General features: G+C 39.5%; 1 protein-coding gene across 7 annotated transcripts in view; it reads left to right on the top strand.

Moving 5' to 3' along the window:
* sfmbt2 (Scm like with four mbt domains 2) overlaps nt 1-21,492 on the top strand; it is a 220,724-nt gene that overhangs the window by 139,098 nt on the left and 60,134 nt on the right. The window lies entirely within an intron of this gene.

Below are 21,492 nucleotides of genomic sequence, written 5' to 3'. Positions count from 1 at the left end.
TGTCAGGGAGAGCAAATTTCTTCCCATCTTCACCTTAAATAGACCAACCCCTCATCTAGAACTCTGTTCCCCGATTCCAGATTTCCCGACAAGAGGATTTTTCTTCACAGCATGTACCTTGTCTAACCCCTTTCAGCTTATCCAGACCTGGCAATATTTAATACTTTCAGCTTCCTTTCCATGTTAACATAGTCAAAGTTTTGCCTTTTTAATCTAGAATATAGCACACACTCTGGAATGATGATGATAATGTCTGCTTATTGAAGCATTCCTTAAAGTAATTAATAGAAATATTAATACCTGCTATGATATTGCTGTGAGGCTGGGGGTGTTGTGGATAGTGTGGAGGACTGTCAGAGGTTACAACAGGACATTGATAGGATGCAAAACTAGCCTGAGAAGTGGCAGGCGGAGTTCAATCCAGTTAAGTGTGAAGTGGTTCATTTTGGTAGGTCAAATATGATGGCAGAATATAGTATTAATGGTTAAGACTCTTGGCAGTGTGGAGGATCAGAGGGATCTTGGGGTCTGAGTCCATAGGACACTCAAAGCAGCTGCGTAGATTGATGCTGTGGCTAAGCAGGCATACAGTGCATTGGCCTTCATCAATTGTGGGATTGAGTTTAGGAACTGAAAGATAATTTTGCAGCTGTATAGGACCCTGGTCAGACATCACTTGGAGTACTGTGCTCAGTTCTGGTTGCCTCACTACAGGAAGGATGTGGAAGCCATAGAAAGTGTGCAGAGGAGATTTACAAGGATGTTGCCTGGATTGGGGAGCATGTCTTATGAGAATAGGTTGAGTGAACCTGGCCTTTTCTCCTTGGAGCAACAGAGGATGAGAGGTGACTTGATAGAGGTGTATAAGATAATGAGAGGCATTGATCATGTGGATAGTCAGTGTTTTTTTCCCAGGGCTGAAATGGCTAGCACGAGAGGGCACAGTTTTAAGGTGCATCGAAGTAGGTACAGAGGAGATGTCAGGAGTAAGTTTTTTTATGCAGAGTGTGGTGAGTGCGTGGAATGGGCCGCTGGCGACGGTGGTGGAGGTGGATATGATAGGGTCTTTTAAGGGACTTGCGGATAGGTCCATGGAGTTTAGAAAAATAGAGGGCTATGGGTAACCCTAGGCAATTTCCAAGGTAAGGATATGTTCGACACAGTTTTCTGGGCTGAAGGGCCTAGCGTTGTGCTGTGGGTTTTCTATGTTTCTATGATACGTCAGATTCAGACAAGAGAGGTTGAAGAAGTTGCTGCTTCACCTGGAAGGAGCTTTCAGAGTTAGTGGAGACTTGGAGTCATAGAACTATACAGCGCAGAAATGGGTCCTTCTGCCCATCTAGCCAATCCTGTTTGCTTAATGTCATTTCCTATACACAAATGTAAGGAGAACAAAATATTCTGCCGAGTCCCAACAATCTACACCTGGACAATAGCCCCCTCCCCCATACCTCTCCCATCCATGCACCTATCCAAATCCCTCAAGTTTTGAAATTAAGCCTGCATCCACAATTTGCACTGGCTGCTTATACCATGCTCTCACCACCCCCTGAATGAAGAAGCTCCCCAAACATTTCATCTTTCACCCTTAACCTATGACTTCTGCTTAGAGTCCCACCCAACCTTGGTGGAAAAAGCCTGATTGCGTTTAGTATTAAGGGGAGTGGAGCATAGTGATTGTATTGACTAGGGACTGTGGTTCCTTGCAAGGAGTTGATAAAAAACTGATTTAGTGCTGACCTACCTGAGATGTACCAGGTGAGGTTAAGCAATATCATAATGACCAAGGACAGGTGCACATTGAGCTAACGTCTCCCAGCAATATCCTTATGAAGGAATAAAATTGTCCCAACGCAGAAAATCTTTCATCCACAAAGGCACAACTGACAAACCATGTGGGAAATACAACTTTCATACACAGAATTTTGAGTTGCATCTACAACCAAATTTCATTGTAACTTCCTGTCTTCCCCAGGTCTGTAGTCAGTTTGAATTTCAAGTAGTAAGAGAAAGAAATCGGAAGAGACATGTTTTTATACAATATAGCTAGGATCAATGCCAGTGAACCAGACCTGGTTCATCGGTTTGCCAGGAATTAGGAGTCAGTATTATCAGTGCTCTGTGAAACTGACAGGAATTTACGATATCTGTAAAGGTGCAGTTAGTAGAAAACCAAAAATTCTATCAGTAATATTTTGCTCCTCTATAAGATCTTCTACGGTCGTTTTCACAGAATGGCTGATTGATACAAACTTTATGCACTATAATCATGGTGCCAGATCTGATATGCTAAGGCTTATTATCCGAGTTTCTAGCAGTATATTAAATCATAATTACTGCTGAACAATCTCTGGCCTTGAAAACTGTGACAATGATTCCTTCAAAAGAGTATTTAAAACTTCAGTGTTCAAAATAGATTTTATTTTATTTCTTAATTCTTTGATTAATCCTATTTATATAGCTTAATTGTTTTCTGTGTCATTTCAATTAAAATGCAACTGGATGTGTGTAAGAGGGAAAGTGAAGATTAGATGTTGAATTTCTGCTTGATTGGCTAAGACTGCGAAGAGAACACCAAATCTATATTCATTAACTCTATGATAATCAACCCTTTTAAATTGATACATCACTGAAAGAATTCAGTTAATAAAGTGAGACCATTTTAATCCTGAATCTTTCTGAGAATGAATCAACAGTAAAAGACTTGAAAAAATGTGTGCTTGTGTTAATATATCTGCTAAAACATCACCAAAATACAATTGTGTTTTGATGTACCTTTATTCTTAATTTTAACTCCGAGGTGTCTTGGAAGATATTTTACATTTTAGTTTATCCATTGGTATGGTATTGGGCAATTTTTAACCTGTTTCGTTGTACTCCCACTAAGTGAGTTCTGAGACCATAAAATATCAGAGAGGACAGAGGCTATTTGGCCCATCAGCTGTGCTCCACTGTTGCTTTTTTCCAGTGCTATTCTCCTGCCTCCTCCCCATAAGCTTTAACCCCTTTACCAGTCAATACCCCATCAATCTCTGCTTTAAATAAATCCAATGACTTGGCCTCCACAGCCATCTGTGGCAACAAGTTCCACAGATTCACCACCCTGACTGAAGAAATAACTCATTATCTCAGTTTTAAAGGGATGTCCCTTTATTCTCTGAAGCTGTTCTTAAGCTTTATTTGGAAACAAAGCTTAAGAATCATCTGGAGATTTGAAAATCAGTTTAGAGAAACGGTGAATAAGTGCTGAGCTGCCATTGGAAGTGGCTGAGATGTTATCATGTGTTACCTAGGTGCTTGAGTGTGTCATGAAGGATTGCAATATATTGATTAGCATGATTCTACCCAGAAATGCCATCATAATGATTATACTCTGAAGTAAAATGACAAATCAATGCAGTGTCATAAAATTCCCAGGCAACACACATAAAATGCTGGAGGAACTGAGCAGGCCAGGCAGCATTAATGGAAAAAAGTGCAGCCAGCATTTCGGACTGAGGGTCAAGGGGGTGGGAAATGGTGAAGGGGAGGGGTGGTGGGGGTAGGCATTACTGGAAGCTTGAGAAATCCGACATGTCCATCCATGGCCTCCTCCACTGTCATGATGAGGCCACACTTAGTTTGGAGGAACAACCCCTTATATTCTGTTTGGGTAGCCTCCCACCTGAACATCGATTTCTCGAACTTGCAGTAATGCCTCCACCCCCCTTCTCACCATTTCCCATCTCCTTGTCCCTCTCTCATAAGAACATAAGAAATAGGAGCAGGTGTAGGCCATCCGGCCCATTGAGCCTGCCCCACCATTCAATAAGCTCATTGCTCATCTGTCCATAAACTCAGCTCCATCTACCTGCCTTTTATGTAAAAACCTATCTAACTGTTTCCTAAATATATTTAGTGAAGAAGCCTCAACTGCTTCTCTGATGCAGAGAATTCCACAGATTCATCACTCTCTGGGAAAAACAGTTTCTCCTCATCTCCGTCCTAAACCTTCTCCCCTGAATCTTGAAGCATATTATCTCCTTGCCTGCCCATCACTTCCCTCTGGTGTTCCTCTCTTTCTCTCTCCACTCTTTCTTTCTTCCATGGCCTTCTCTGTCTCTTTCACCAATCAACTTCCTAGCTCTTTGCTTCATCCCTCCCCCTCCAAGTTTCACCTATCGCCTGGTGTTTCTCTCTCTCTCTCTCTCTCCCCCTCCCTCCCACCTTTCAAATCTACTCAGCTTTTTTTCTCCAGTCCTGCCGAAGGGTTTCGGCTGGAAACATTGTGCTTTTTATCCCATCGATGCTGCCCGGCCTGCTGAGCTCCTCCAGCAGTAGGAGTGTTCACAAGATGAAACCCTAAATACCATTTCTAGCAATTTGCAAATGCTCCCGAGGTTGACTAACTTTACCTTATATAGAGATGTGCTCTGATTCTGGTTTGTATCTGGTTTTGTGCGTTGGGGGGAGGGGGGCAGTGGAAATTGCTGGCTTCTGGTTAATAACCCACCACCACTTTATCATTTCCTGTCAGCCACTTTATGTACAGACGCTACAGTGCCTAGCATCACTTTATAGATGTATAATCATTCTACGTATATAAGATGTTTTGTGTATTTATCATTTTTTTTTATTCTTTATCTATTGATGTCTCATTTACACTTGTGTACAAAAGTGACATTAAACAATCTTAAATACTTGAATAACCAAACCTGACAATTGATGTCACAGTTTGACAACTATGACTAGTAACTCACAGACAGCTAGTACATTTAAAAAGAAAGTGGGAATATTCAACTGGGTTGAAAGCGATTACTACCCCAAAGCAGAAGGGTAATACTCAGAGCACTCCTAAGGCTATGCAGTATCTGTGGAAAGAGAAACCGAATTTAAGTTTCAGGTCAAAGATAATTTTTCAGTACTTGGGAAGAGGGCATAAACACGTTGCTTAAGTAGCAGAGGAGTTGGGTTGCAAAAAGTCACGAGAGGAAGCGGTGATTTCACTGACGTCCGTGGCTGTAGGTCAAAAAAGGCAGCGCGTCGCGGCAGATTTTGGTGTTGGAAAGCGCCCAATCAGTGAAAAGGATGCATTAGAAAGGGTGAATAAAAATAAGGCAAGCAGAGTGGCTGCTGTATGAGTGGGCCAGTGTCACAGTGGCTTTGGCTCGTCGGGCTTGGTTGAGGTACGTTTATTCTTCGTTCCTCATCTGTTGGAGCACAGTTAGTGCAGTGAGAACGGCTCCAGAGGCGCTGTTTTGTATTGCATGTGAAATGCGGGAGTTCTGCGAGACCTCCTGGTTAATCACATGCGCACCAGGTCAGGAGCTCCAAGCTGCAGAACCTCGGACAACGTGTTAAGGAACTGCAGCTGCAGCTCGATGACCTTTAGCTCATGTGGGAGACTGAGGGAATGATAGAAAGAAACTACAGAGAGGTAGTCACCCCAGGGTTGCAGGAGGCATGTAACTGGGTGGCTATCAGGAGAAGGAAGGAAAGTGGACAGCCAGGGCAGAATACTCCTGTGGATTGTTGCCTGCGCTATGTACCAGTGAGGGTAAAAATAGGATGACTTGGCAGGTGAATGTATTGCTGAGAAATTGGTACAGGGGCCAGGAGTTCATATTTCTGGATCACTGGGATCTCTTCTGAGGAGTCTATGACTTGTACAAGAAGGGACGGGTTACCCCTGAATCTGAGTGAGACCAATATCCTCGCAGGCAGGTTTGCTAGAGCTGTTTGGGCGAGTTTAAACTAATTTGGCAGGGTAATAGGAACCAGAGTAATAGTGCTGAGGAAGAAGTAATTGGTTTTAAAAACTGAGGCTGTGTGTACTGAGACTGCTACCAATGGCAGGCTAATGATATTGCAGTGAGTTCCAGCGTAAAAGCCTGACAAAATCGAAAAGGGTAATGAATACTGGAATGAAGGTGTTATATTTGAATGCACACAGTATATGAAATAAGGTAGACAAACTTTTACCACAGTTGTAGATTGGCTTGTATGACATGGACATCACTGAATCGTGTCGGAAAGAAGATTACAGCTGGGAGCTTAACATTCAAGGGTACAAGTTGTATCACAAGGACAGGCAAGTAGACAGAGAGGGTGGGGTGGCTCTGTTGGTAAAAACTGAAGTCAAATCATTAGAAACGGGTGACATGGGATCAGAAGGTGTAGAGTTGTTGTGGGTTTAGCTAAGAAACTACAAGGCTAAAACAACCCTGGTGGGAGTTGTATACAGACCTTCAAACAATAGCAAAGATGTGGTCTACAAATTACAACAGGAGATAGAAAATGCATGTCAGAAGGGCAGTGTTATGATAGACATGGTGGATTTTCATATGCACCATATTTTTGGGAAAATCAGGTTGGTGCTGGATCCCGAGAGGGTGAGTTTCTAGAGAGTCTATGAGATGGCTTTTTAGAGCAACTCATGGTTGAACACCTAAGGGATCAGCTATACTGGATTGGGTGTTGTGCAATGAACCGTATTTGCTCAGGGAGCTTAAGGTAAAAGAGCCCTTAGGCAATGATCATAATATGATAGAATGCACCCTGCAGTTTGAGAAGGAGAAGCTAAAGTCAGATGAATCAGTATTACAGTGGAGTAAAGGCAATTACAGAGGCTTGAGAGAGGGATTGGCCAAAATTGATTGGAAGGGAACTTTAGCACAGATGATGGCAGAGCAGCAATAGCTGGAGTTCCTGGGACAATACAGAAAGCACAGGATAGATAACTCCCATAGAAGAAGTATTCTGAAGGTAAGATGGATGCAACCATGGCTGACAAGAAGTGAAAGCCAACATAAAAGCTAAAGAGAGGACATGTCATAGACAAAAATTAAATGGAAAGTTAAGAGGATCGAGAACCAACAGAGGGCAATAAAAGAGGTCATAAAGAAGGAAAAGGCAGCATACTAAGGTAAGCAAGCCAGTAATATTAAAGAAATTCCCAAAAGTTTGTTCAAATATATAAAGTGTAAAAGAAAGGTACAAGTGGATATTGAACTGCTGGAAAGGTAGGAATGGGAGACAAGGAAATGGTGGACAAATTGAATAGGTATTTTGCATCCTCCTTCATTGTGGAAGATGATGGCAGTATGCCAAAAGTTTGAGGATATTCTAGTGAGAGGATGCTTAGGAAACAGAAAGGTCTGAAGGTAGGTAAGTCACCCTGACCAGATGGTCTACAGCACAAGGTTCTGAAAGGCTTTAGTAATGATCTTTCAAGAACCAGTAGATCCTGGCTTGGTCCTGGAGAACTGAAAAATCCACTCCAAGAAGGGAGAGGAGCAGAAAAATGAAAATATAGACCAGCTAGTCTGACCTCAGTGGTCAGAAAGGTGTTGGAGTTGATTGTTAAGGAAGTGGTTTTCAGGTGGTTGGAGGCACATGATAACATAGGCCATAGTCAGCATGGTTTCTTCAAGGGAAAATCCTGACTGACAAATCTGTTGCAATTCTTTCAAGAAATCACAAGCAGGCTAGATGTTGAGTACTTGGATTTTCAGAAGGCATTGACAAGGTGCTACACATGAGGCTGCTTAACAAGTTAAGAGCCCATGGTATTACAGGAAAAGTACTGGCATTGATAGAGTATTGGCTGATCGGCAGGAGGCAAAGAGTAGGAATAAAGGGAGCCTTTTCTAGTTGGCTGCCGGTGACTAGTCGTGTTCCACAGTTGTCTGTGTTGGGACTTTTCATGTTGTATGTCAGTGATTTAAATGATGAAATTGCTGGCATTGTAACCAAATTTGTGGCTGATACAAAGATAAATGGAGGGGCAGGTGGTGCCGAGAAAGAAAAGAGGCTACAAACAGGCAGAGTTGGAGAATGGGCAAAGAAGTGGCAGCTGGAATACAGTGTTGGGAAGGGTGTGGTCATACACTTTAGTAGAAGAAACAGAAGTGTAGAATATTTTCTAAATGGAGAGAAGATTCAAAAATTGGAGATACAAAGGGACTTGAGATTCCTCGTGCAGGATTCCCTAAATGTTAATTTGCAGGTTCAGTCAGTGGTGAGGAAGGCAAATGTAATGTTAGCATTCAGTTCAAGAAGACTAGAATATCAAAGGACATAATGTTGAGACTTTATAAGGTACTGTTGATACCTTATTTGGAGTATTGTGAGTAGTTTTGGGCTCCTTATCTAAGAAAGGATATGCTGGCATTGGAGAGCATTGAAAGGAGGCTCATAAAAATGATATCAGGATTAAAAGGCTTGTCATATGAAGAGCATTTGGTAGCTCATCAGAAGACTATAGGGTGACCTCATTGAAACCTATCAAATAGCATTAAAAGCACCAAATTTCTTGGTGTTCACCTGGTGGAGATTCTCACTTGGTCCCTCGACACCAGCTTCATTGCTAAGAAAGCCCAGTAGCGTCTCTACTTCCTGCAAAGGCTGAGGAGAGTCCATCTCCCCCCCCCCCCCCAATCCTCATCACATTCTACAGAGGATGTATCGAGAGCATCCTGAGCAGCTGCATCACTGCCTGGTTTGGGAATTGCACCATCTCGGGTCGCAAGACCCTGCAGTGGATAGTGAGGTCAGCTGAGAAGATCATTGGGGTCTCTCATACCGCTATTACAGACATTTATACGACATGCTGCACCCGCAAAGCTAACAGCATTGTGAAGGACCCCACACACTGCTCACACAAACTCTTCTTCCTCCTGCCATCTTGCAAAAGGTACCGAAGCATTCGGGCTGTCAGGACCAGACCGTGTACAAGTTTCTTCCCCCAAGCCATCAGAGTCCTCAATACTCAGAGTCTAGACTTACATAATTTATTATTATATTGTAATCTGTCCTCTACTGTGCCTATTGTCTTGTTTATTAATTATTGTACTGCCCTGCACTGCCTTGTGCACTTTATGTAGCCCTGTGCAGGTCCGTAGTCTAGTGAAGTGTTTATGTTGTTTTACATAGTCTAGTGTAGCCTTGTGCTGTCTCACATAGTCTAGTGTAGTTTTGTGCTTTTTCATGTAGCATCAAGGTTCCTGGAGGAACGTTGTTTCGTTTTTACTGTGTACTGTACCAGCAGTTTATGGTCGAAATGACAATAAACTTGACTAGACTAGTGAAAGGTCTTGATAGAGTGGATATGGAGAGGATGTTTCCTATGGTGGGTGAGTACATGTCCACAGCCTCAGAATAGAGGAGCATCCCTTTGGAACAGAGATGGGGAATTTCTTTACCTAAAGACTAGTGAATCTATGGAATTCATTGCCACAGGCAGCTGTGGAGGCAGTCATTGGGTATGTTTAAGGCAGAGGTTGATAGAATCTTGATTAGTCAGGGCATGACAGGATACAGGTAGAAGCCAGGGGATTGGGGCTGAGGGGGAAATGGATCAGCCGTGATGAAATGGCAGAGTAGACACAACGGGCCAAATGTTCTAATTCTGCTCCTATATCTTATGGTCTATTGTCTTATGGAGAAGATGAGGAAGGAGAAAGGGTGGGACAAAGAGACTGTCTCTGATAGTACAAGGCTACATCAAATGGGTTAATGTTAGATAATTATAGTTCTGTCTTTGTGTTGCTAATAACAAAGTTGTGTGTCAGGCTGGTTTGTATTACTGGATATATGGATAATTCTGGTAAAAATGGAGAAAGCGAGTTACATGCTGAAAGATTCCACCAATTTTCGTTTTTGTTTCCGATCGCCAGAATTGACAGGTTTTTAAGTATTCAAGCAACTTTTAAATATACTGTAATGTAGTTTCTGATTTGTTTGCCTCCTTTGTGCTAATTTGATCAATAGAGTTGCTAAATATTTAAAATAGTGTCATACTACCTTATAAATAGAAAGAAAAGTGAAAGGATAACATTGGAAGTGCATTGCAATTAATAAAAATATTCTACGTATATAATATATACATATTACTCTATAAAAAGTTGCATTTCTCAAAAAAGGCATGTCCAAAGCCATCTTTCCATGAAAATTTGATTTTAAATCTATTTTTTAGCCTGGGGAAAGGTACACTCTCAGGACAACAAAATACTTTTTCGGGTTTTAATTCCTTTATCTGTTATAGATTTTTTAGTGCCAGGGGAGGGTCTTAAAGCAAAACGAACGAATTTACAACCAGTTCCTGCCATTACAATCTCAGTTTAACCTTCATTCCACACCATTGTGTGTTGACAAATTGTATAAAAATACATATATATATATATATGTATGTATGTATGTGTGTATATAAATGTATATGTAAAAATACATAAAGCAAACCTCACAAAACTAATGCTGTACTAATACGGTAGTGGCAATTCTGAAGGAACACAATACAAACAACATTAGAATCCCCCCAACCCTGGACCTTATACATAGATGAGATGCATTCGCTTACATCTTTCACTGCTAAGATGTCTACTCCTTTTAGTACACACGTGCTTAACTTCCAAACAGAGACTAAACATTCACATTACGCTGTTACATTCACAATCAGTCATGATACAATAAAGTTCGACAAAAGGTACGCTTTGGCACAACTTTTACAAGGTATTGCCTGGTAGTTAAATGACAGGAAGACTGGCCTACTTGGCCAGTGAGGAACTTTGCACAAGCCACACTATCCAGTGCCAGTGCCTTCACTCATGAAAATCTAAAGCATCCACATGTAAAACATGTCAAGTTACCTAGATTCTCAATTCGCCAACAAGCATAAACGAATTCACATGGATATTGTCAATTAATACCTTTCCTCACCATGCCCAGTATCTCTGGGAGGAACTTCATCCCAAAGCCCCATCAGCTTCTTCTGCAGAAAACAAAATGGTCTACCCACTATTCCACGGGTGCGTAATGACATCACTGTCCTCACTTAAAGGCACAGACAACTGTTCTACCATTACCCAGATGGATGCTCAAGTACACTTTTAACATTAATGAATAAGATTCGGCGGTCACCCAGTTACATCTATATATATTATATGTGAAACCTTTCCAAGCATATAAAACACTTAAGAAACGTATGTATTTCAATAATTAAACCTCGGCATTGCTTAGTAATAATTGTAGATTTCATCAGGACAGGGTCTTTCACATGCTCCATTATTCTCACTTTATCCTTTAACTGTATCCTTTAAAATTGTTCCGACGTTGACTGATTGTAGCCTAATGCTTTTCCAATGACTGATAGTGTTTCACCTCTTTCGGATCGCTTTATTATTTCCATTTCATTTTCAATCATGATCGTTTTCCATCAAGGGAACAGGAAACTGCAGATTCAGCAGCAGCCACGGGTCCTCTGCTCCCCCAAGTTCTAAAGTCCACCCACACTGAGACAGGTTAATTGGAACAAGTGGGGCCAGTGCTGACTGGAAAAGGGGTGGGGGTTCAGGGTGAATCTTGCTAAGAACTATTTAAGCCTACTACAAAGTCACACACTCAACACAGTGTTAACGGCAACGACTTAAAATGGTGGACGGCGTTCTCTTCCCTCCGTTCGTAAGTCAGAAATTCGTAACTCGGGGACCGCCAGTGCCTGTGTGTTTATGTGTATTTATATATATGTATATATATATATAAAATATGATTTTTTGTGTATGTGTGTATATATATAGATAGATACAGTTGTGCCCTGCTTTATGAATGTTCGCTTTATGCCACTTCACTTTTACAGAAGACCTACATTTGTAACCTGTTTTCACATTACAAAGAGGATTTTCACTTTTAAGAAATTTTTTCCCATAAAAATTAATGGTTCTTTGCTTTACACCATTTTGGCTTAAGAATGATTTCATAGGAACACTCTACCTTTGTAATGGGGGGGATGTGTGTGTGTGTGTGTGTGTGTGTGTGTGTGTGCAAACGCGCACACACTCTCACTCACACACTATCCATTATATAGCAAACACCTGCTTTCTCTTGCAAGGAAGTATTAAAAAGTGCTTGGAAGTATCTTCCAAGAAGTATGAGAATTTATATATGTCTTCATCTATGGATGCATAGATGGTGCTTAAGTGCTTTTTTTTAATTGATTTTTTTATGCATTTTCTACAACACTACAAAAAAAAACCCCAAGAACGAAATAGGAAATTAATACAGTACAAGATAAACATACAATGGTAATATAATACAAAATAAATAATTGAAAAAGCACCCAAATTGAAGTCGTGTAAAGTTAGTATCCACCCCCACCCCGCAAGAAAAAAAAACTCCAGACCAGAGGCTCTACAGCCAAATCAAAAAGAAAGGGACTTAAGGGGCGTCCTTGACGGGTGCCACATTTAAGGTTAAACAACTGGGATTGCTGAGAATTAGTCAAAACAGAGGCGGTAGGAAATAGATATAGTAATTTGATTCAAGAGATAAAGCTTTGACCGAGGTCAAATTTTTCTTAAACCGCCAAGAGGTAGTTCCACTCTATACGATCAAACGCTTTCTCCGCATCGAGAGAGATAACGCATTCAGGAGTCCCAGTTGAAGGTGAGTATAAAATATTAAATAAATGCCATATGTTTAAAAAGGGAAGACGATTTTTAATAAAACCAGTTTGATCATCAGAAATAATAGAGGGTAGAACAGTTTCTAATCTATGAGCCAAAACTTTGGCCAAAATTTTAACATCAACATTAAGTAAAGAAATCGGCCCGTAAGAGGAGCACTCTTTGGATCTTTGCCCTTTTTAAATAAAAGAATAATACATGCCTCATTAAATGAGGGTGGCAATTTACCATAGTTAAACGAGTCAGATAGTACTGAGAGTAACTGAGGTGAAAGAAGTGAACAGAATGATTTATAAAATTCTATGGGGACCCATCAGGACCAGGAGATTTGCCTGAAGACAGTGCAGAGATTGCAAAAAATACTTCTTCTAATGATATAGGCTGATTAAGTTTTGCTTTAGAATCAGATGAAATCGAAGGGATATTCAAGCTATTTAAAAAAAGGTCAACAGAAATGTTCTCATTCAGGGATTCGGAGGAATAAAGCCGAGAATAAAAATTCTTAAATAAGTCTTTAATTTCTGAGTGATTTGATGTAATATCCCCGTTCTCCTTCCAGATCTTTGTAATATGTTGTTTAGCTTTAGAACGTCTCAACTGATTAACTAGAAACTTGCCAGATTTGTCACCGTGAATATAAAAGCGACTCTTACTTTCAAGAAGTTGACGTTCATCTAGTTGAGTAGAGAGAAGGTCAAAATTAGTTTGGAGTTCTACACGCTTCATATATAATTCAGGGTTTTTAGTCTGAGCATATAATGGATCTAATTTTTTAATCTGATTAATCAGGTCTAATTGCTCTGAACGGGACTTTCTATTAAGATCCGTTTTATATGAAATTATTTGACCCCTCAAATAAGCTTTCATAGCATCCCAGACAATCTGGGATGAAATTTCAGATGACATATTAGTGTTTAGGAAAAAAGTTATCTGGTCCTTAATAAATTTTACAAAATTATCATCCGATAATAAAGTCAGGTTAAAGCGCCAATGTTTATTCCTTTGAGGGAGACCAGGAAAATTTAGAGACAAAGTGACTGGGGCATGATCAGAGATCAGTATACTCTGATAGTCACAAGAATGAACAAATGAAATAAGTTGATTATCAATTAAGAAATAGTCAATTCTAGTAAAGGTATGATGAGCATGTGAAAAAAAGGAATAACCTCTCTTAGTCGGATGAAGGAAATGCCATATTATCAGAGATACCATAGTTAGAAAGAAAAGAGAGAATATTTAAGGCAGATTTAGTAGGTAATTTAGTAACAGGGGACGATCGATCCAAAGTTGGGTCTAACCAGCAGTTAAAGTTGCCACCCAATATAAAAGAATATAGGTTCAGATCTGGTAATGAGGGAAAAAAGTGTTCAAAAAAATTAACATCGTCAGAATTGGGAGCATACAGGTTAGCTAGTACTACCTTAGTATTATATAATTTGCCAGGAACAATAGTAAAATGGCCATTTGTGTCAGATATCTTACTATGGAGTTAAAAAGGAACATTTGAGTTGATAAGAATGGAAACACCCCCCCCCCCCCCCGCCTCGCTTTGGCCGGGAAGGATGAATGAAAATGTTGACCCACCCACTTTGACATAAGCCGAGAATTATCGAAACTATGAATATGAGTTTCTTGGAGGAAAGCAATGTCAGCTTTAAGTTGCTTAATATGGGAGAAGACCTTTTAATAGGATGATTCAATCCCTTTACATTCCAGCTCACAGATTTCAATGGACTAACCATTATCAATTGTTAAGACGTAAAAGGCAGTAGGTATATATAAGATCAAACATTGCAATAACAGTTTGGAAGCAAAAATATAAATATAAATCAATAAAATCAGGGCATAGACATGTCCTGGATAACAAGGAAAAACAAAAAAAAACAATAGGTGATGTTGATACTGGAGAATCCACCCCACCCTCACAACCCAAAACTAGATGGCTACCCAAAAAAGCAGCTAGCTCTACAAAAAATAGGACACCCCAAAAACCAACTTCCAGTTCCGTAACGTTAACATAAGCTCCGTGTAAATAATATAGCAGATACTAACTAATTTATGCACTACAAATCAAAATTACAAATAGGAACAACTTCATCAGAAAGAATATAAAACTTAATACAAAATAATAATCAAGAACTAATCTACCCACGAGAAACTATGAAAAATTTTTAAAAAAAGGGTAAAAGGGGGGAAAAAAGGGGGAAATTCTATATTTAAAGAGAGTACATATTAGCCGTTTTAAAAAAAAGGCAGATCTTATACAGTAAGTTGACAGGGAGACCTTCAATGAAAAACTCTTAAGCCTCCCAAATAAATTAAGACCAGTTGTAGTTTCTATAGTTAAGGTTATTCAAAAGTAAACTAAATTACCCAAATGAAATCTTAAGTCCTCAGGAAAACATTAATTTAAATCATCTATTTAAGAAAATCACACCAAGTCCAAGGAGAGACCAACTAAAACCCTTAGGTTCTCAGTAGTTAAGGACTAAATTATTCAAATGGAGTCTGAGTTCGCAAAAAAGACTTTAATTCAAGAAGTACTCATCAGCCATTTTAGAAAGTCAAACCGGGTCCAAAGAAGTCAAGATGGCTGGAAGATTTCCAACAAACATCTCAGCCTCTCTAACTGACTTAAACCACTTATATTCTCCAGTAATAAGCGTAATTCGAAGATCAGCAGGATTGCGAAGGGAAGGTTTGAATCCATGATTAAAGAACTCTTTCATAATGCCTTTGAACTCGGCACGCATCTTCAGAACCTGGGGAGCATAGTCTTCCACGATACGAATGGTATTATTTTGGAAAGCCAGCGTGCCTCCATAATCAAACGGTTTTTCACCTGATAACAATGGAAATACAGGATAACTGGTCATGCTCTAGAACCCAAAACAACTCGAGGGACATAAATTCTGTGAGCTCTTTCTAGCTCAGGTGGAGTCGGGTGAAATTCTTCCCCAAAAATCTCACAGAGAAAAGAAGAGAAAAATTCAATGGGGGAACCCGTCTCAGTGGCCTCTGGCAAACCGAGAATTCACAGATTGCAGCGCCTGCTCCAATTTTTGAGATCTGCCATTTTGGAAATAAGTTTGCTGTTTTGCTCCATTAAGTTGGAACAGAGAGTTTCCAAATGCTGAACGCGGTGTTTTAAATCTTCAGAGGTTAGGTCGATGCAAGATAAATGTTCGGCTTGATCATCCACTCTGGTGTTAATCTGATCCAATTTTGACTCCAGCTGACCAATAGAAGCTCTAAATTCAGTCTTGATATCAGTTAAAATGTCTTGTCGATTCTGTTCCAGGATAGAGAGAATCTTGGCAGACAAAGACGTGTGAGTTTCTTTTTTCCCGGATTTAGTATTTTTTGTAGCCATTGTAAGATAGATGTATTCGCAGGCAGATAAGAAAAAAACATAGAATAACGAACAAAAAGGGAGACACATAGTGCGAAGGTAAGAAACGTAATGGTGCAAAAGTTTGAAGCGACTGAACAATCACCCTTATCGGAAGTCCCTAAGTACATTTTTAAGATTCACATACCGTTTGATCACTTGCTATTTTGTAACCCTGAGTCAAACTTTCAGAAGGATAAGTCATCTAGCACTGTGAAGCGTACTGAATTACAAGCATTAAGTGGGTTATCTATATGCTTTTTATTGTAACATATCCCTGTAGAGGATGGGAGAACAAAGTATTAATGTCCAATTGATGGCGCTCCCTTTTATTTTACTGGTATAGTGCTCACAATTCAAGTTAAACAGCTTGTGCTGCATCTCGTTTGCTCCTTGTCTTTTCTGCTGAGAAATCAATTCACTTCCTCCAAATGCTGAAAGTAGAATGCTAAAAGTAGTCTCATTCATATTCAAAGGAGATGATAGATAAGGAGTTCTTAGTTTAGAAGCTGTAAAGATCTGTAATCTGATCCTGTTTATTTTCGCCAAGATCCCAAATTTTTATTTATTGTAATTATTATTACATTACACTGTACTGCAATGCTGTTACAGCTTGGGGTGTTGATATTCAATTCCAGCGCCGTCTGTAAGGAGTTTGTACGTTTTCTCCGTGATCATGAGTGGTTTTCCCCTCATAGTCCAAAGATGGACTGGGTAGTAGGTTAATTGGTCATTGTCAATTGTCCCTTTGATTAGGCTAGTTTTAAATAGATGGGTTGCTGGAGAGTGCAGCACATTGGACTAGAAGGGCATGTTCTGCACTGTATCTCAAAATTAATCATTTTCTATTCACCTGGCTCCAAGGTGAGAAAGGAAATAATTATTAATTGATAATTGCATTTGGCAACTTGAACAAGGTGTTTGAGTAGACCTTTAACGGTCATTTTGCCATCTATGCTGGAAGTTGCAAAATTTCAACATTGAAATTGTAACTTATAAAAACACTCACATTCACTTAATCCTTATGTCAGCCATGGCTTCTGATTTGCCCTCACAGAGACCTATTTAACAATAGAAAAGTCCTCAATGTACTTCTCTATATAGCCAGTCAAAAATTCTACATATTCATGAATGTCAGTAAGACCACAAGACATGGAAGTCAAACCCTAACCCTAACCCATTGAGTCTACTCCATCAGTTCATCATGGGTGATTTATTATCCCTCTCAATCCCATTCTCCTGCCTTCTCCCTGTAACCTTTGATGCCCTGAATTAATCAAGAATTATTCAATCTCCACTTTAAATATACCCACTAACTTGGCAATGAATTCCACAGATTCACCTCCCTCTGGCTAAGTAAATTCCTCCTCATCTCTGTTAAATAATAGACATTCCTCTATTCTGAAGCTGTGCCCTCTCTCATCCTAGACTCCCACACTGAAGGAAGCATCCCCTCCACATCCATTCTAACTGAGCCTTGTATTATTCAATAGGTTTCAATGAGATCCCCCTCCCTTAATTCTTCTAAACTCCAACGAGTACAGGCCCAGTCATATGTAGGTAGGCACCTCTCTGAACATATTCCAGTCCATGTATATTGAATCTGCTGACTTAATATCTGAGAATATTAAGTTGGCAAGTAACTAAGAACCGTGTATACAAAGATATCCTTGGGTAATAAGTCATAATACTGGGTATTAATGTGTATTACTTGTTGCGAAGTGTAACACATTTTTCCAGAGCCCTCTCGTGGAGTGTGGTATGTTGTGTTTGCTGTGTGATTGAATGCGGAATAATAATATATCAATTGTCTGTATGTGGCCAGAGTTAGGGTTAGGAGGAGTGAGGATCAGGAACATGGGTCAGCGTATGCACCGAATGCCTGTATGCTTCAGCCTGTACTATCCAACAAGCTTAATGATTTCTGAATGCTCCGGTATCCCGGGGAATTTTGTGCCCCTAAATTTCACAAGTCACAGGGGCTTAGTGTGTAACTGGATTGCATAGCATGTTTTAACTCTTGAGATCCTGAAATAGGAATTCTAAGAAGTAGATTGGACATCAGAGGATATCTAAACTGCTAATCTAACTAAATGGTATCATGATGTAAACAAGATCAATCATATACGTAAACCACAAGATGAAACCTTGGGCTTTTTTATAACAGTTAACTGATTATTCAGAATAGAATTGGGCTGTTTTTGGAGCTGTGGATTCCATTCAAGGATGTACTTCAAAGGTAAGAATAAAGCAGGTGTTATAAGATCTGCTAAGAGGTAACGTACATAATTTGACCCTAACCTGTATGGAAAGAGTTAACTGTGGTTCCTCCTTGGTATATGCTAAAATAAAATGGATGTCTGTGAGACAAATGGTGGGAGCTTGGAGTGGGATTGTTTTGAGAAAGTTAAGGGAGTACAAGTCTACAACCATGATAGTGGATAATGGTGAAAAACTTGTTTGTCTGGGAAAAGTGAGATCTTTGTGTTTGTGCAGCTACCAAATGCATGAGAAAGTACTCGTAATGGATTTTGAAGGGTATAAAAAGGGGCACTTTCTTTGTGTGAAGGAGAGTTTTGTCACGGGCAAGGTCATGACCATTACTAGTGCTAAGAGTTGAAGAAGATGGGGACAAGTACGTTGAGAGTGTTAAAAGATGTTGAGTTAGAGAGACCAGAGGCTGTGTGAAAGTCTGTCAGCATTCCACAGTCAGTTCATTTATGGATGTATTGTTTCGATTTCTGTACTGCTACTAATATAGACAATTGTTTTTTTCTCTATTGCATTTGTGCTGGTTCTAATAAAGTGCTTTATTGCGCTTTGACACAAGTGCAATGCCTCCTGTTGTTTGCAAATGCATGTACAAATGCCCTGAGCTGAATAAGAAAGGAACACAGAACAAATTTTAAAATAGTTTTCGTGACACTCTACGCCCATTCACGTTTGGATTCGATGGATTAATTAGAAGTTGTAGGTAGTCGGGTTGCCTTCAAGAGGCAGCGGAATCATTTTAATAGAAAAAGATTGGGATCCACACATTTAACCAGCGTTGTCCTTTCTGTAAACTCACTTCTTCTTCCACAAGCCTGGTTGAAAACCTTGCAGCAAAAGGAAGAGCTGACATATGAGGGGAAAAGCTAAATGTCCTCAGAGAATTCCATATGGACCTGAGATACCGGGATGGCAGCCAGGCTTGTCGATCAAGTTGATCTGGGCACTAACTGCACAATGTGATTTTGATTGATTTTGAATTTGATTGAGAACTAACCAAGCAAGTTAAGGAATGGCCGGAGATTAAAACAATTGTTCCAATTTTACCAACAAACATGCAATCAAAGCCAAAAAGTAAGCAAATATTCGTTTTAAGATTGCGTACCAATAATGTTTATTACTTATTTTTTTCATTTATTAATCAAAGTTGTCACTAACTGCATCTGAATTCTCAATTGTCATTTTGTGCTTTGGGAGGTGGTGGTATTTGAATATCAACAGTATTTGAGAATATAACCTTTCAAAATCAGTGTTTTGTATGGATGCAGTGGCATTCTTGATAATTCTGTGGTAATTGTTCAAGGTATATTGCATCTTCGCAATTTAATGATTTGTTCATGATTCTGACAGTCATCTGTTGATGAATCTCTGAAATGTCTTCTGGAAATAATTCAGTAAATATCCTTTCATACAGAGAAAAATAGGTGGGGGCTTTCAAATATATATGAACAAACAAGTAATTTCATTTGGTATAAATATCATTACCCTGTAAATGTGTGATATATATGTAATCAGATCTTTTTCTTACTAATATTGTTGAAATCAAATACCTAGGGAAAATTGGTGGGCAAAATTTTTAATATTTCTTAATGCATTGTAAACAAGTTTAACTTTTGAGCAGTTTTGTTGAATGCCCCACTTATATAAAGTGCTACTTATTTGTTAATTGTTTTGCATCTGTGTCTTAGCATAATGGTTAGTGTAATGGTTTATAGTGCCAGTGATCAGGGTTTAGTTTTTGCTGCTGTCTGTAAAAGAGTTCATATGTTCTCCCCGTGACTGCACAGGTTGCCACCTGGTGCTCCAATTTCCTCCTATATACATTTCAAAGACATATGGGTAATGAGTTGTGGGCATGCCATGTTGGCCCTGAAAGCATGGTGACACTTGTTGGCTGCCCCAGCGCCTCCCTGTATTGGTCATTGATACAAGTGGTGCGTTTCACTGAATGCTTTGACAGATAAAGCGACTCTTTCAAAGGGCTTCATGGGTGTATTATCGTGGGTGCTCTTGTTCCGTAAAGACTTGTTAATGCTCGTACGTGAGCAAAGTGAGGTACCAAAGACCATCTTAAAGGAGGAAAGAGAAATAGAGAGGCAGAAACATTGGGGGAGCTGGAGTGTTTAAGGCCTTGGCATCTGAAGGCCCAACTGCCGTAAGTAGAGCCACTAGAATCGTAATATCACAGGATGGACGTGGAGAGTGGGTGAGCTTAGGACTAGAGGGCGCAGCCTCAGAATACAATGATGTCCCTTTAGAAAAGAGTTGAGAAGCAACTTTAGCAAGCGAGTGATGAATCTGTGGAATTCATTGCCACAGACGGCTGTGGAGACCAAGTCGTTGGGTATAGGTCATTGGGAAATTAATAGGTACTTGATTAACAAGTGTGTCAAAAGTTCCAGGGATAATGCTGGCAAACTGGGTTGGTGAGTTATAATCAGCTATATTGGAATGATGGAGCAGACTTAGTGGGCTGAATAGCCTAATTCTAGCCATGTCTTCTGGCGAGTAGGACTTAATGCAAGTTGACCAACAGAATATTGTATGATTTAGGGTTTTTAGAGCATGGAGCAGAAGAGTAAGCCTGAACGAATTACAATATATGATCTCAGAGGTAGCAAAAGGTAGTTTCAGCAACCTGTGAGGTAAGGTGTGGGATGAGGTGTAAAGGAAGGTTAGATGCAGTGGAGCCAGGCAGAACAGGTTAGAGTTGAACTAAAGCAATCTTCCTGATGACATTAATAGATTCAAGAGCCCGAGGCTGCCATACTGAGACAGTCGGTTACTAAATTATTCCCCACAGTTCGCTTGTGATATCGAATCTCAAATTATGTTTTTGTATATGATATCAGAAACACTGATAATGTTTATTATTGCATAAATAAATCTTGAATTATCTTACTTTTAACTGATTTAAAAACTGAAGGAAAGCCCCCAGAGGACTACTTGGGGAAAATATAACATCTTTTTTTTTTGAAAATGGATAAGATCCCATGCCAGCAATAAATGTCAACTTTGTAAAATTTACATTTGTTTTTAAAGAGCTTGAACAGACTACTGACCTATCCCAGTTGTTGTCTGATGAACTCATCATGGGCCTAACAGTAGTGACCTCACAAGCAGAGGAGATTTCTACAATTAAAAAGATTTTGAAATATGCATGTTATTATTTGCCACTTTAAATTTAATTTGACTATATAGAGACTGAAAGTTGATGTAATCTTGTAAAATTTTTAATAATCAAAAAAGTCCCCTGAATTTGACTGCAAATAAAAACTAAAAGACTTGAAGGATATCCAGAAAATATATTTTACGTGACAATTTCAGAAACAAATGAAAGCTATTCCTCACTGGATCTATTTAAAATCATTTGCTATAAATGTTCTTTCTATA

The sequence above is a fragment of the Hypanus sabinus genome, chromosome 13 (assembly GCF_030144855.1).
Source record: "Hypanus sabinus isolate sHypSab1 chromosome 13, sHypSab1.hap1, whole genome shotgun sequence".
Lineage (NCBI taxonomy): Eukaryota > Metazoa > Chordata > Chondrichthyes > Myliobatiformes > Dasyatidae > Hypanus > Hypanus sabinus.
The sequence above is the reverse complement of the archived record's forward strand: the minus strand, read 5'-3'. Positions and strand labels throughout refer to the sequence as shown.